This window comes from Apis dorsata, unplaced genomic scaffold (genome assembly GCF_000469605.1).
Source record: "Apis dorsata unplaced genomic scaffold, Apis dorsata 1.3 scaffold_220, whole genome shotgun sequence".
In the NCBI taxonomy this organism is placed as follows: Eukaryota; Metazoa; Arthropoda; class Insecta; order Hymenoptera; family Apidae; genus Apis; species Apis dorsata.
This window is the reverse complement of record NW_006263502.1, coordinates 869,666-883,409: the sequence shown is the minus strand read 5'-3', so window position 1 is coordinate 883,409 and position 13,744 is coordinate 869,666. Positions and strand designations below refer to the sequence as shown.

The 13,744-nt window shown below is 36.1% G+C and overlaps 1 protein-coding gene and 1 long non-coding RNA gene across 6 annotated transcripts in view; both read right to left on the bottom strand.

Annotated features, from left to right (window-relative positions):
• The window catches only part of LOC102676282 (protein slit), a 483,130-nt gene that overhangs the window by 109,492 nt on the left and 359,894 nt on the right, over positions 1-13,744 (bottom strand). The window lies entirely within an intron of this gene.
• LOC116185580 overlaps positions 1,440-13,744 on the bottom strand; it is a 13,741-nt gene continuing 1,436 nt past the window's right edge. The window contains exons 2-3 of the long non-coding RNA XR_004150433.1: positions 6,813-6,817; positions 1,440-1,800 (exon numbers count right to left, since the gene is read on the bottom strand). This is a non-coding gene — a long non-coding RNA (uncharacterized LOC116185580). The remainder of the gene's footprint in view (positions 1,801-6,812; positions 6,818-13,744) is intronic.

Here is a 13,744-nt window from a genome sequence, read left to right as displayed (position 1 = left end):
TTTTTTTTTTTTAGTTTTTCTTTCGGGTTTCTGTTTCTTTTCTTTTTTTTTTTTTTTGCGTGCACGTTCCTTTTTGTTCGAATGGAAGCATGTTTCGCAGTTTCATCCCTTTGGAATGAGTTTCAAGGGAGATCGAAGATAATGGATATTCGTATCGAATAGGATGTTTAAATGAACGAATCTTGATTATTTATTATAAGAAAATTTCTTTAATTAAGAAATCAAAATATATTCCTTTCTATCTTTCAATCTCTTCCTCCTTTAAATATTTCTACAAATTTCACATCGAAGAGAAAACGAACGTACGAGGAACAAATTCAATTTCAAGGAAAATCATTACGACTAATCGCGCATCCCACCTTTCCCAAAATATTACAAACCTCTATGAATCATAACCAAGCATAACGGAAAACCATAACCAATAACACCTTTCCCATCTAACCGAACGCAATTAAATTCCAAACAAAGAATTCCTCCCTCTCTCGAAGATACGCAATAAATCGGTCGCGATTGCTAACGAGATCCTTTGTTCCACGCATACACACATACACATATATATATTATCCTTCCTCACGCACCTATATCCATACGTTAATATCGACGAGCCGGACGAGGAAAGAGGAAGACGAAGCAGCGTGACGCATCTAACGAGAAACGTTCCACGTGCACCCCGAGCAAGGGATACTTAATCTTTTTCCAGCCTCCCCACGGGCTCGTGAGACATTGCCAAAGGGGGGGCCCATTCCTCCCCCGATAGGAATATTTTCACACTACCGAACATTGCGGGACAGATCCATCCAACCACCTCGAAGCCCTTTTTGCCGCACAGTTATTCTGCCCCCCTCCGATCGCTTCTGTTTTGTAACTATTTTCCGCCACCTCGTACCCCATGCACGATCCATGACTATGCAACTACGAGGGGGGAGGAGCCCCCCTGTTTCTGGACGATGGGATTAACCGGGACGCGACGTGGTTAATGGGGACGAAGGGTGAACGCACACCGGATCCAATTTCTAATTCTACGCCTCGTAGATTCGACGGGTGTACACGACTTGGACGGTGTATTACGGTATTCTCTTTTGTCACGACGGCGTTACCACGCGTTTGTTTAGCTCTCTGGTGAGTAATAGAGGTGGATCGAGTATATATATCGAAAGTTTGTATTTGTTGTTGGTTTTTCTTTCTTGGAAAGATTAAATTTAATACTTCGATATAATAATATTTTTGTTTTTAAACAGTTCCAACGCAAGCGTGTTATCTTCGATTCTATTTTGGTGTAGGTTTTAATATTTTGAATAAAATTGTAAGAAGTATTAATATATCGTATTAATTGAAAGAAGAAGCTGGTTGCGAAAATAATTGATTGCTTTTCAAATTGAATAAATCTGATTAAATTACCCGCGATATAATAATTTATACAACGAGATATAACAATACGATAAAGCAAAGAGCAGAAGTGGATAAATTAATTATCATTTAAAAATGATTTTAAAACGTTAATTAGATGCAATATACTTTCGTATGCTAGGTATGCTAAATAATGCTTGGTCAGCATATAATTTCCATACGATTTGATATTAGCTTAAATTGCGCAAATTCCCATCAAATATTTAGGTCAATCCTAAATTATCAATGCTAAATCAAATGTCCCAATAATAATGGACAAGGCTTCTCTGAAACGGGCATACGTCGAGTGCCTGAAGCGCGGCGTAACGAGAATGATAGATGGTCGTCCAATTAGAAATTATCGAAATTTCATAGGGCGAAAATTACCCTTCCAAACTTCTCACGTCCGATGATCTTTCGCTTGTTTCTCGCTATTTTTTTTTTTTTTTTCACGCCTTTCGATATTTCTAACAACGAAATTGTTTGGAAATTTAATCGGAAGATTGTTCGAGCGTCGTCGTTTTCCAACAACAAGTACAGCCCTCGGTTAAATAAATATAATATAATAAATAATATATCTTATCCTCCGAGTTTAAGTTTAGTTGAGCGTTAACCTCCCGGCACTTCTGATTTAATACGTCGTTGCTCTAGCCCTCGACCAGAAATTCCTTCTCCCCAGGGTTGCGTTTCAAACTGTTCATTTATATTCATAATACCCGATACCCGGCCTCCTTAAATCAAAACCCGTGACGACGGGCTTGTCAATTTTCTCGGGTAACTTGTTACGAAAATTTGTAACGTTATATGAAAATTACAACAGCAATCGTGGAATTGTACAAATCATGTATTTAGATTGTCGATGGGAAAGTTTGGAAATGATTGATCGATGAGTTGATTTGATAAAATTTTCCAAAAATTGGTCCAATATTTTTGAGTGTTCAATTTTGAAAAGTGAAAAGTTAACAATCTTGTGAATTTAATCGAAAAATCCTATTGCGGTAGAAATTTGGTAAACTTTAAGAAAGAATTGAAATAAAAAATAGTTTATTTCAAACTGTTTCATTTTATTTTGTATCCTGAATTTTTATTAGCTATGTAAAAGCTATCAAAAGAGAGGATATTATTTATCGTGCAATGTAATAAATATTTTAAAATAGAGAAAACTATCATCTAAAACTAGATTTCTCGATGCAATTATAATAAGGAAATGCAAAAAATCTTGAAGAAACATAGTTGCTTTTAAACATTTGAAATTCTGATTAATTTGTTACGTGATATTTTCCTGTTACCGTGTTTTATTCATTTAATTTACTTTCCATTATATTATATTTGGATTCTAGGTTATTATTAGCATAGTCGGGCATTGCTTGTTACACCTGTTAAAGGTAATGCATATTTGATGTAGGTTTCGTCATCAGGGAATTACCAATTCATATGCCAATTCCATAATCAATAGTTCATACGTGATGCGTAACCTTGTTCCCCATATCTTGCTACATCCCACTCTTTCGCTGTCTTTAATCTTACTCATTCCAGGAAAATAATACTCGTAACATATCGCAATAATGGCAAATCTTAACGACAGACGTGCTATATATTCCGCCAATAGATACTAAAAATCATAATCAAAATTCCAAACAAATTTCATTATCTTAAATACCCACATACGAAATCAATCATAAACCTCCTCATACGATCTATCTTATACATACAAATATAATAGGCCAATAAAATACAATACAAATACAATATAATAAATTATAAATATTGTATTGTATTGTATTGTATTAATAAATAAATACAAATATAATAAAACCCCTGTCAAATTACCAAAATCCTTAATTTCCACATCTTCAAAAGCCTCAACTTACCCCGCTAACTAAATAAACGCGGATGTTAATCCATCAAGCTGATGACAGAAATTACCAAATTCGTAGTTCGGCAGTGTGCAAAACGGTAGCAGCGTCGGTTTGATCAATTAAACAGGCATCCTCCATTCAGGCGGCCTCACCCTTTTCATGCTCATTCCCCTTCTCTCCCGTCACCCTTCGGAGACAAAAGAGGGAGAGCGAGGATGGGCGGTGTTCCTAAAAAACACTTGTCCACCGGCGGGTAACAGGTGCTACTCCATCGAAACCGGGAAGAGGACGACCCTCCCAGGGTGGTCCCCGAGCCGTGAAAGTCGAGCTTCTCGCGATGTTGGCCGCGTGTCCGATCGGTGGGGCGTGTCTCGCCGTGTGTTCCTGCGGGACACGCTGCAGGCACCCTCGGGCGGGAGCCTACCACGACGAGACACGCATATCCCCGCAATTATTCAATGAATACATGAATACGAATATTTAACTGGGCGAACTGTGGCGGCTGCGCCCGGCCGGATGCATAATGCGCCTCACTCGAGGACGATTCGCGTAACTAGAGGTTAAATAATTTCATGGCTCGGTTGAAAGCTCGTTTCGATGGATCTGCTACGTCGCGTACGCGAAACTGGTTGTTTGCATGCGAAACGAATCCATTTTTTTTTCTCCCTTTTCTTTTCTTTATTTCTTTTCTTTCGCGTGTTTTGTATATTTGGTATTTCGTCTGGAGAAGTGTGGAGAATGGTGATTCACGATGGTTTTTGAAAGGATGTGGGTCGATGGAGAAAGTTGTGGGAGGATGATCGAAGGGAAGGTGTTAAGGCGAGGGGGAGGATGGTTTCAGGATTGGTAATGAATGGTTGCGCGATCTGATTGTACGTGAGTTGCGGCTTTTTATGAGATTATGGTGATCGAGGAGGTCTCGAAGGAAAGAGAAAGTTGTTGTTGATTTATGAGTAGTTTCTCTTTACGAACGGGTTAATCTTAGAGTTTTTAGAAGTTTGTTTGTGAGAAACCGTTTTTTTTGTTAGAATAGGAAAACAAAACTCGAGGCTAAGAAGCCTTTTTTTTTCTATTATCCGATTAAATTAATTAACAGCTTATATATACCCTATAATCGAGTTAAAAGGAAAGGGATCTCGATACCATTTACAATATCGAATATAGAAAATATTACAGCGTCATTTTACCTACCTTTCTTTCTCAAAAAATCCCTACCTCCTATCATCCTAAAATAAATCTCGTATAACGTCAACCCCAAACTGTCGTATCATCTTTCTTTCATCGAGAAATCAAATCGATCGACGCGAGTGAACAGGCGGAAAAAAGGGGGTGTTGTGTTCGATTGGATCGCCCCGGGCCCGATAACATCGAACGGCGCTTAAATATCGTTTCGAGAGGGCGAAAGACAAAAAGCGGCAGCTGCCCCTTCCCACGAAGGCCGCCCTCTCGAACCACGCCAAGGACGATCGAAGAGGGGTTGGGAGGATCCGCGAGGATCGGCCCTAATTCAATCCTGTGAGACAGCGAGGGTCATTGTTGCCCAGTGGCGAATCACTTAGAAATTATCGAACTCGTTTATTGAGAGAATTGTGACTGGCGAAAGATGCGTCAGTCAAACGTGTCCTCGAGGTTAAGAGATTTCGTAAGATCGCACGAAAAAGTAATTTCCTTTTTCTCTTTTTTGAAATAAGAGTTTTTGTCTTTTCCTTTTCTCTTTTTTTTAGAAACAAACTTATTTGGATATATTGGAGGTTAGGTTGAAAAGGATAAGTGAGAAAGTGAGAAGAAATTTTTGTATTAAAATTGATCTAGTAATTATCTAGTAACTTATGTCTGGCTAAGAATTCTAATATTTCATCCTTTTATATGCTATACGTGCACAAATCAACAGAATCCGAAGGCGTATTTATCTTTGATCTACCCGGTGATGATCTTTCGAAGTAAAAATACCCACGCTTCGTAATTTACACTTCGTCAAAACAGCGTCTAACTTGCATTATTTACGTTTATACCTCTCCATAACCGTTGCCCGTTAAAACTTTCACCATGCTCGCTTCCATAGATCAAACCGCGCGGATACAACTAACTAACCAGCTCATTATTAAAAGGAGAAGAAAGAAAAGTGGGGGAGGAAAAAGAAAAATGTGAGAACAAAAACGGAGCGTAGATATCGATACACCAACGATACAGCAACGGCGCGCCAACTCTCTTGTTTCGCCCGGTCGTGTTCGATCGCGATAAATCAACGGATCGCGGAAACCGGACACCGGAGTGGCCGGTCGAATTTGACCCAGATTCCCAGCGTTCGAAGCGTAATCAAGCTTCGCGGAAAATTGGCGAGCGCCGCGATTAGGGTGGTAATGGACACCGTCCGTAACCACCAGCCTCCGCGAGGATTTGAATTTTCATTCGGCGGATCGCGGAAGTCATATCGTATCCGGGCGGGGAGGCATCCAGTCGAACGTGTCTCGATCGATTTCGACCGGCGGGCCTCGTAATACACCGGCATTAATTTCGGCGACGCCGCTTCATTATCATATAGACGAGTGTTTCGTCGAGCGTTATTGGATCTCACGCGTCACCGTGGAGTGACACACGCACGTGCGTGTACGTGCTTAGGGTAAGCGGCTGCCTGCCCGTGGCTTCCGGCCAAGGAATAACGATCGCCAACAGATACGGCCTCGATCATCCGTGATGAAGGGGTAATGGGCTCTAGATCGCGTTTCATACGGTAGCTGGTTATCGTGGAATTTATTTATTGTTCTCTCTTTTTTTTTTTTATTTCTGCTTCCTTTTCAGGGAAGATTTTATTCGTGGAACGATGACGAAATGTGTCGTGATTTATGTGGCAGTAAGTTTAAGATTAAACGTGTGATGATTGAATATCTTAATCTTGATAGATTTGGATAATCTTATATATGTATAATATGTTCAAATATATAATTGAAACGTCGAAAGTATCATATATAAAGTTTTATATTTTAAAAGAAATTAGATTAAAAAGAAACTCGAAATTTCAATTTCAAATCGCTCTATCCCCACCTCTTTGTCGAAACTCTGTCTCGCTCTCTGTTAATCCCCATCTTCCATTTCCCTGGTCCATCCACTTCGAGCATGGAGCAACTAAAAAATTCTCCTTCTCAATCCACGAGCTCGCGCATTCGTGAACGAGGGGCGACCGATAACGAGCTCAAAGCTCGTCGTCTATCCTATCGAGAGCTCGTGACAGAAAAGAGCATAGGCTATGAAAAACGGTCAATGAAAATCGGCGCTGCCTGTCAAACTTCAACTGTCGCGCGATGCGAAAAAGGGCATAGGTTATCAAGCGTTTCGATCAAATTTCCGTCTTCCACACCGAGAAGCTTTCTAGAAGCTCCGGAAATCCTGTCTAGTTACAGGACAGGCCATGTCCCTTCGATTTTCCGGCCACGAACCGTCTGACAGAGGTTCGAGGAGACACACTCGAGGTCTTCTTTACGAGGCGAAGGAAGGAATTGGATATACCGGAATTGGAGGACCTGTAACGATAACTCTCAGGCTTCGTTTCGAGTGGTTAGCCTCTGGAACGATAACTCTCTGGACCCAACTCGAATGCACTCAGACTTGGCGGCGATAACGATTCGGATGGGGCTGCGCCGGGTTGATTAAGGTGCTTTGCTTCCTCGCGTGTCTCCACTCGTGTTTTTGCTACCTTATCGATTCTTTGACGCAGATGGGATGGGATTTTGTGTTCGATGTTTTTCAAGTTAATGTAAAGTATTTTCTTTCTTTCTTTTTTCTTTTTGTTAAAGTTTGATAACAGGGTAGCAATGAGAAGAGTATTTATTTTTAATGGAACTGTTGAATAAGCGAAAAGAGACGGTCTATTTAAATGAATAAAACTGATAAATTTCTCTGCTGTAGATGATATATATTACATATTTTATAATAATTATGTAATATAATGTGAATTTTCTGGATATGATAAATATTTTAATAACTATAATTACATAGACTTCGTGTGTTTCCTATATGCAATTTGTAATCTCAATGATCAACAATGATATGTTAATATATTAATTTAAAAGTTTTCATTTTCTTTAAGCAAATTTTTCATTCCAATTCGTTAATTCTTTTTCTCGAAACGAAAGAAACCTTAGAATTTCGAAAGAGATGTTCAAAAATTTCCAAAAGAAATTTCCATAGAAATTCTGTTTAAAAAAAGAAAAAAGATTATCTATTTTTATTCGCTATCATAAATAGATTCATTTCTTTATTTCATTTCAAAGGGATCAGCCAAAGGAAGAATCCAATTAAACTGGATCCTCGTCAAATCCACTTATGAAAGCGAAAAAAAAAAAAAAAAGAAAAAAAAACACGTCCAACTTCGTCACATCGAAGCATAGTTTCGGTCTTTGCGGCAGGATATCCAATAGAATTGGCCGATTCTACGTGTTCAAAGTTTCGCATCGCCCGAGGCCGGCCACAGACGTGGCGAATCCCATGCTAAATAGGGAACCGACACTATCCTTTGACGCGCTCGCGGCACGTTGCATAATTGAGCGAGAGAGGAGTACGCTTTAACATTTGGCATAGTTATGGCTATGGTTCGTCGTGTCCTCGGATGGGACACGAGAGTTTCTGGAAGACCGTTAATGGAACGGCGGTCGAAGAACCTGCGTTGAATTCCGTGGATGGAATTTCCCATGCGGAAAATCGGATATCGAGGGGGGAAGGGAGGAGGAATTCGATTCGCGAAGGGTGTTTTCGCGGCGAGTGTCGCCATTTTATGGAAAAAATGGTTTGGTGTAAGAATTTCTAGGGTCGATCGAGTATTATCGAGATATTTGATTCGACTTTCGATTCTTTCGAGAATTTTCTTTTCTGGATTTATGAAGATTCTGTAAGAGGAAGAATATTTTTGTAAAAGAATTCTTTTTTGTTTCTGATTTAAACGAAGAGATTTACAAGAGATTTGTAAAGAGACATTTAAAGAATATTTATGTCATATTTACTGGTTAAGAAATGTTGCAATATCATGAATTTATATTTCTATGCAATTTTTACATCTCTTCTACAACGAGTAGATGCAAAATTTATGATACTGGCGCTGGATTCTTAGGGAACATCTATTTCATTCAGAAAATAGTAGGTGTACTGATTAAGTAGTCGCATTTGTAAAGTGGATCATTTATAGTGCATTGTTACTACTGAATCGTATATAGTAATTCAAGTTTACGTTTCATTTAATGCAAAGAAACTAGATAGATAAATCAGCGTAACTGAGAAACTTGTTCCTATAGCACTGTACATATAACTCATCATTCATTACTTTCCTTGCATTCTAATTCTCATAAATATTATCAAGTTATGATATTATTAAAAAAAATAAAAAATAAAAAATAAAATTTCATAGATTAATCCAAAAGTTTTCGAAAAATTATTATTTATAAAAGAAAGCTCTTGAAAAAGATCGATTGCAAATAAAAGTCTCCTAAAATAATGTAAGCGAAAAGAAAAAGTTTAAAAGATGTAATAATTCTCAAATTATCTTTCTTCCATTCAAGAACTCTTAATCACCGTTCAATTAACACCAAGCATCCGCTAAAAATGTAATAAAAAGAAAAGAAAAAAATCACCCGTTAAAAGACGACGAATTTCGTGTCTGAAATAAAATCAACGAGGTAACATATTTATCCGTGGCAACCCTAATTAATGCAAGACACCGACCGGCTCGGTCGTAATTCACGTCGATAAAAAAAACCATCCACTTACGCGACCGTCCAATCAACGACTTCATTCACCAACTGCGCCCGCTCGCCTGTGCCTGACATATTGCAAGCCGTTTCCGTTCCGAGACACTTCGAAAAGGTCGCCACGGCAATTCGCCGACAATGCACGAGCAAATAACGCTTGCACTGTGATCTCGAATGTACCGGTTCGCGGACAATGCCTCGCATAATCGCCGGAACCGATGTAACTAGATCTATACTCGTGGTACGAGTTTTAGACGAATCGAACGAGGGAGAAGGAATGAATAGGAGCTGTGTAAACCCCGTGGCCGGATCGCGACGGGGTTTACATGACTGAGAAAAAGGAGTTGCAAAGAATCAAATCGTATTGTCAATATTATATCAATTGGTCAATATTAACGATTTTGGCTCGCCTCAATGTTCATCCATCAAAACGATTATGTTAGATTTTTCGGATATTGGATATATAATGAGAAGAGATAAATGGAATAAGGGGATGATTGGATGTTGAAAAGAAAATAATCGATGGAAAGAAAATTTGGAAATCTTGGATCATAGAGGGAATCTTTTTGTAATCGAAGAATTTTTAATTTTTAGATATAATTGTATTGAAGAGATTATTAACAATTGAATATGATTTAGAAAATTTAGATAAAAATTTAGATAATGTTTCAACAATGGCAAGATAGGTTAAGCGTGCATACGTATGTGCATACAAGGAGCATACAGTGAAACTTATTGTGAGAGAAAATAATCAATGTATAGCATAAGGAAAGAGACACGTTCCAGTGTCCTAGAGAAATGAATGAGAACGGCTTCTATGGAAACATGAATTAACGTCACGTGTGGTAGGTTTCTAAGAAAGGAATCTATTAGCACGAGTTACTGACAGGGAAATATAAATGGAAGCCATTATCATGGAACGGTCTGAGCAACATGATTTGTTGCAACAGTAAACTAATGAGACTCATTCTTATGAAAAAAATCAATTAGTATCGCTAATCGCAAGAGGACTGAAAAATATATCTCTATCCTTGAATATTATTAATACTAACTAACCTAACCTGTATTTATGTAAAAATCGATAGGATCTAGGTGAGCCAATTAATTAATTTGAACTTAAAAAAAAAAATACATATTTTTTTTAGGAAAAGAACGATACACGATACAACTTGTAGACACTCGTGAAGAAATTTATCACATTTTCTGTCAGGAATGAGCAGTGGAAACTAGATCTTAAAGTCAGACACGCCTATTGCTCTAAGAAATATATCGAAATCTATATCTACAATAAAATCACTTTATGATGAAATAGGTTATAAGAATTTATAATTATTTAGAAAGTATTGCAAGAAAATTTATAAAATTTATATTCAGGAAACAAGAAATGGAATAAATATAGAAAAATATATATAAATAAGATTTATCACTAAACAAAATTCTTCAAACTTTTAACTTATGAAATAGTTATACACAATCGTGAAATAATTTATTCTATTAGGGAAAAATCTTCTTCTAAATTTTCTAAATCTTCTTCTAAAATAATACCTTTATAAAAATTCATAAAATTCGAACAATATCGATTCCATAACCACTCTAATAAAATGAGATACGATCCTTAACTATGATCCTCCGGGTACCATCACGATCTCCACGGTTACCCGAAATTACCGGTTTCACGAACACAATATCTCTTCTGAAGAGAATTTCTGTTCGTAACTTGGTTGCTCAAAATTCAATGTGAGAGAGAAAGAGAGAGCATGAGAACTCGACATAACTATCTAATGTCACGAGGTAATTCATCACGGCTATGTAGTCACATTTTAATTCAAGAGATTATCTTTTTTCAGAGAACAAAAACAAAGCAAATGTTTATTATTACTTGAAACTTTATACCTTCTTTTACTACAATTTAATTATAAAGTGAAAATTATATGCTATTATGAAAGTAAACAACCTTCTGTGTTGATACTAATATAACAAAGACCGTTTTTATTTTAATTGTAATTATATTTTATATCATTCGTTCAAGAATTGTGAAAAACGATACTGCACATTGTAAAATTCTAATTTTTCAGCATGCTTTTCCTAAGAAATAATAAAAGTAATTTTTATCTTGAATTTTGACCTAAAAATTACTTTTACGAAAGATTTCGTAACGTTAAAATTTGTTAATTTAATTGATAAAATTCTTCTTTATACTCCTATTTTCTTTTTGAAATATTTTTTAAAAAAATATTTAAATTCACTCGTTCAACCACCTGCTTTTATATTTATTTCCTTCAATCTTAAAATTAGAAATAGAATTTTTCCAAATTTCCAGTTTTATTATTGAAACATTTAATCTGAACAATGCAATAAAATTCCATTTCACCCGGAGATTTCCAACAACTATCTCCGGATTCAAATTATAGAAGCGGTGTCGATGGACTTTCGAAGTTATTCGAATAATTATGAGCGGTGGTGTACATTCGTTAAAACTACTGCACCGTGTCATAATCAAGATTCCGAACGAAACAGACCGAATGGAAGTGCTCCGAGGCGAAACTCGACGTGGCCACTTGAAATTCAGTTGTGTTAATTCCTGCGGATTTTCGGACGCCCTTCGGGCCATGGGCTCCCTCTCCCTCCTCCATTACTATGTATCACGCTGCACCCACGCAACAAACATTACTCTTCTGCTCGTGTGCGTATGCGTGAACGCGTACAGCTCGATTCATATTACACGTCGAATGGAATCTTTTCTCTTTCAAATTAAACAAGATAAATTTATGTCGTCTACGAAGACAATGATTCTACGTACGTGAACGTCTGAAACCTAACCTCTAAATTTTACTTTAGTTTATACAATTTTATTGTAAAGAATAAAATAATGAATTGATCTAAATGATCATTGATTTTATCGTGGATTAAAGTATTGAGAGTATAAATATATAGATTGGAATTAGTTTAAACAAAAATTATATATATATTTCGAAATTTAAATTTTGGAAAATTAGAATTCTATAAAATTCTATAAATACTAAATGTTGATAAAGTTTGTTGGTTGAATCTTTTGAGATATCCAATTTTTAAAATTTTTTAAAAACGATAAAAAGGGAGAATGAATTCGATGAAAACAATCCATCTATCCGCGTAAAATTTTTCCAATGGAAACAATCCAATATCCAGATATTCGAGGGGGGAGGGGAAGAGTAAATCACTTGAATCACCCTGTATGCGAATACGATGGGCCACGAATCCATTAGCCGTGTTCGCTGGCTCGTTTCCCTTCGGGCGACCGATGTTGAGAAAGAGCCGAACACTCCGATTCCTATTTCAAAGTGCTCGAACGACAAGCGAGCGATTAGTCGTTAAACGCCTGCTGAAAATTCGGAATCAAGCAACCGGAAGAATGCTTTTTCATCGACACCTGGGCTGAAAGGTTCCACTCTACATCATAGAGTAAGATCCTAACGATCTATGATTTTGCACTCTATTTTTAGACATATAAAGTATAATCGAATAAAGTATATTCTTTTGTGGAAAAGAATAGTTTCTTCTTTGTTCTTATATGTTCTTCTCAAGAACATGCTAGTTTAATTTAATTTTGTAAATCAGTAGATAAATTACAATTTTAATAATCCTTTAGAATCTTTTTTTTTTTTTTGAATCCAGTTAAAAATTCCAAATTGCATACAATTGTATCTTCTTCGTGTATATGATTTAATTTAAAATGCAGTTACAATAATAATTATCTAATAAGAAGAATCTATCTAAAAGAAATTTTCTTCCTCGATATTTAAATTACTTCCTCTTCCAAAATTATTCCTAAAAAACGATATGTCAAAAAAAGTTAAAGAGTTAAAAAAACGTCTAGTAACATTCATGGACGAATCGAATGTTTTAAACTGGATTTAATTTATCGATTTAAATCGACATTTGTTTAAATCGCAAGTATCAAGGATTATCTTATGTGCTTATTGTCCGGTGATATATATTTACGCGAAGAATTCAGAAAAAAGGAGATGAAGAGAGTGAAATAATTGACACGGATAATCTGGCGTGAAATGGAATCGACGGTGATTGAAATAAATTAATCGAGCAATGGTTATGACGGTTGTCATAAAGTTTTACAGCATCGCTAAAAAATTTAATCTGTGCCCTCCCTTATTTATCTGATCGTCCTTGAATATTTTATCGACTGAGAATTAACTCGAAAAACGTATCTGAGATTCACTGAATTGTCAATCATTGTTTAAATTTTACTTTACCAAAGTGATGGACATCGGGTTCTCCTCTAAGCAAAGTATTTGTACTGGAAACTTACCTGAAACAAAAAGAAAAAATTTGTTAGAAATGATTCGAATTTTTTCATTTTCAAATTTTTGGGTATGTAATTTTTAATTTTATTTTTTATACTGTAACATATTGTGTTTAATATTTCAATAGGAAATATAATATTTATTCTAAACATACTGAAATATAATATTCATTATTTAATAATATTTATAACACAATATAACAATTATTATTAAATAAATTCAATATTAAATGAATACATAATTACACAAATTAATTTCACATTTATCTACTTTCTTGTAATATCGATGCAATACAATAACAATAACAACAACAAAATTCGTAAACTCTCCACAAAACGATTAACTCTCTGCAACACGATATCCCACCTACGTTTATCGTCAAATAACGAATTCAATTTACCCCCCCAAATAAACACGATCCTAAAAAAAACTATTAACTCAACCCACAATTCAGCCCAACCAA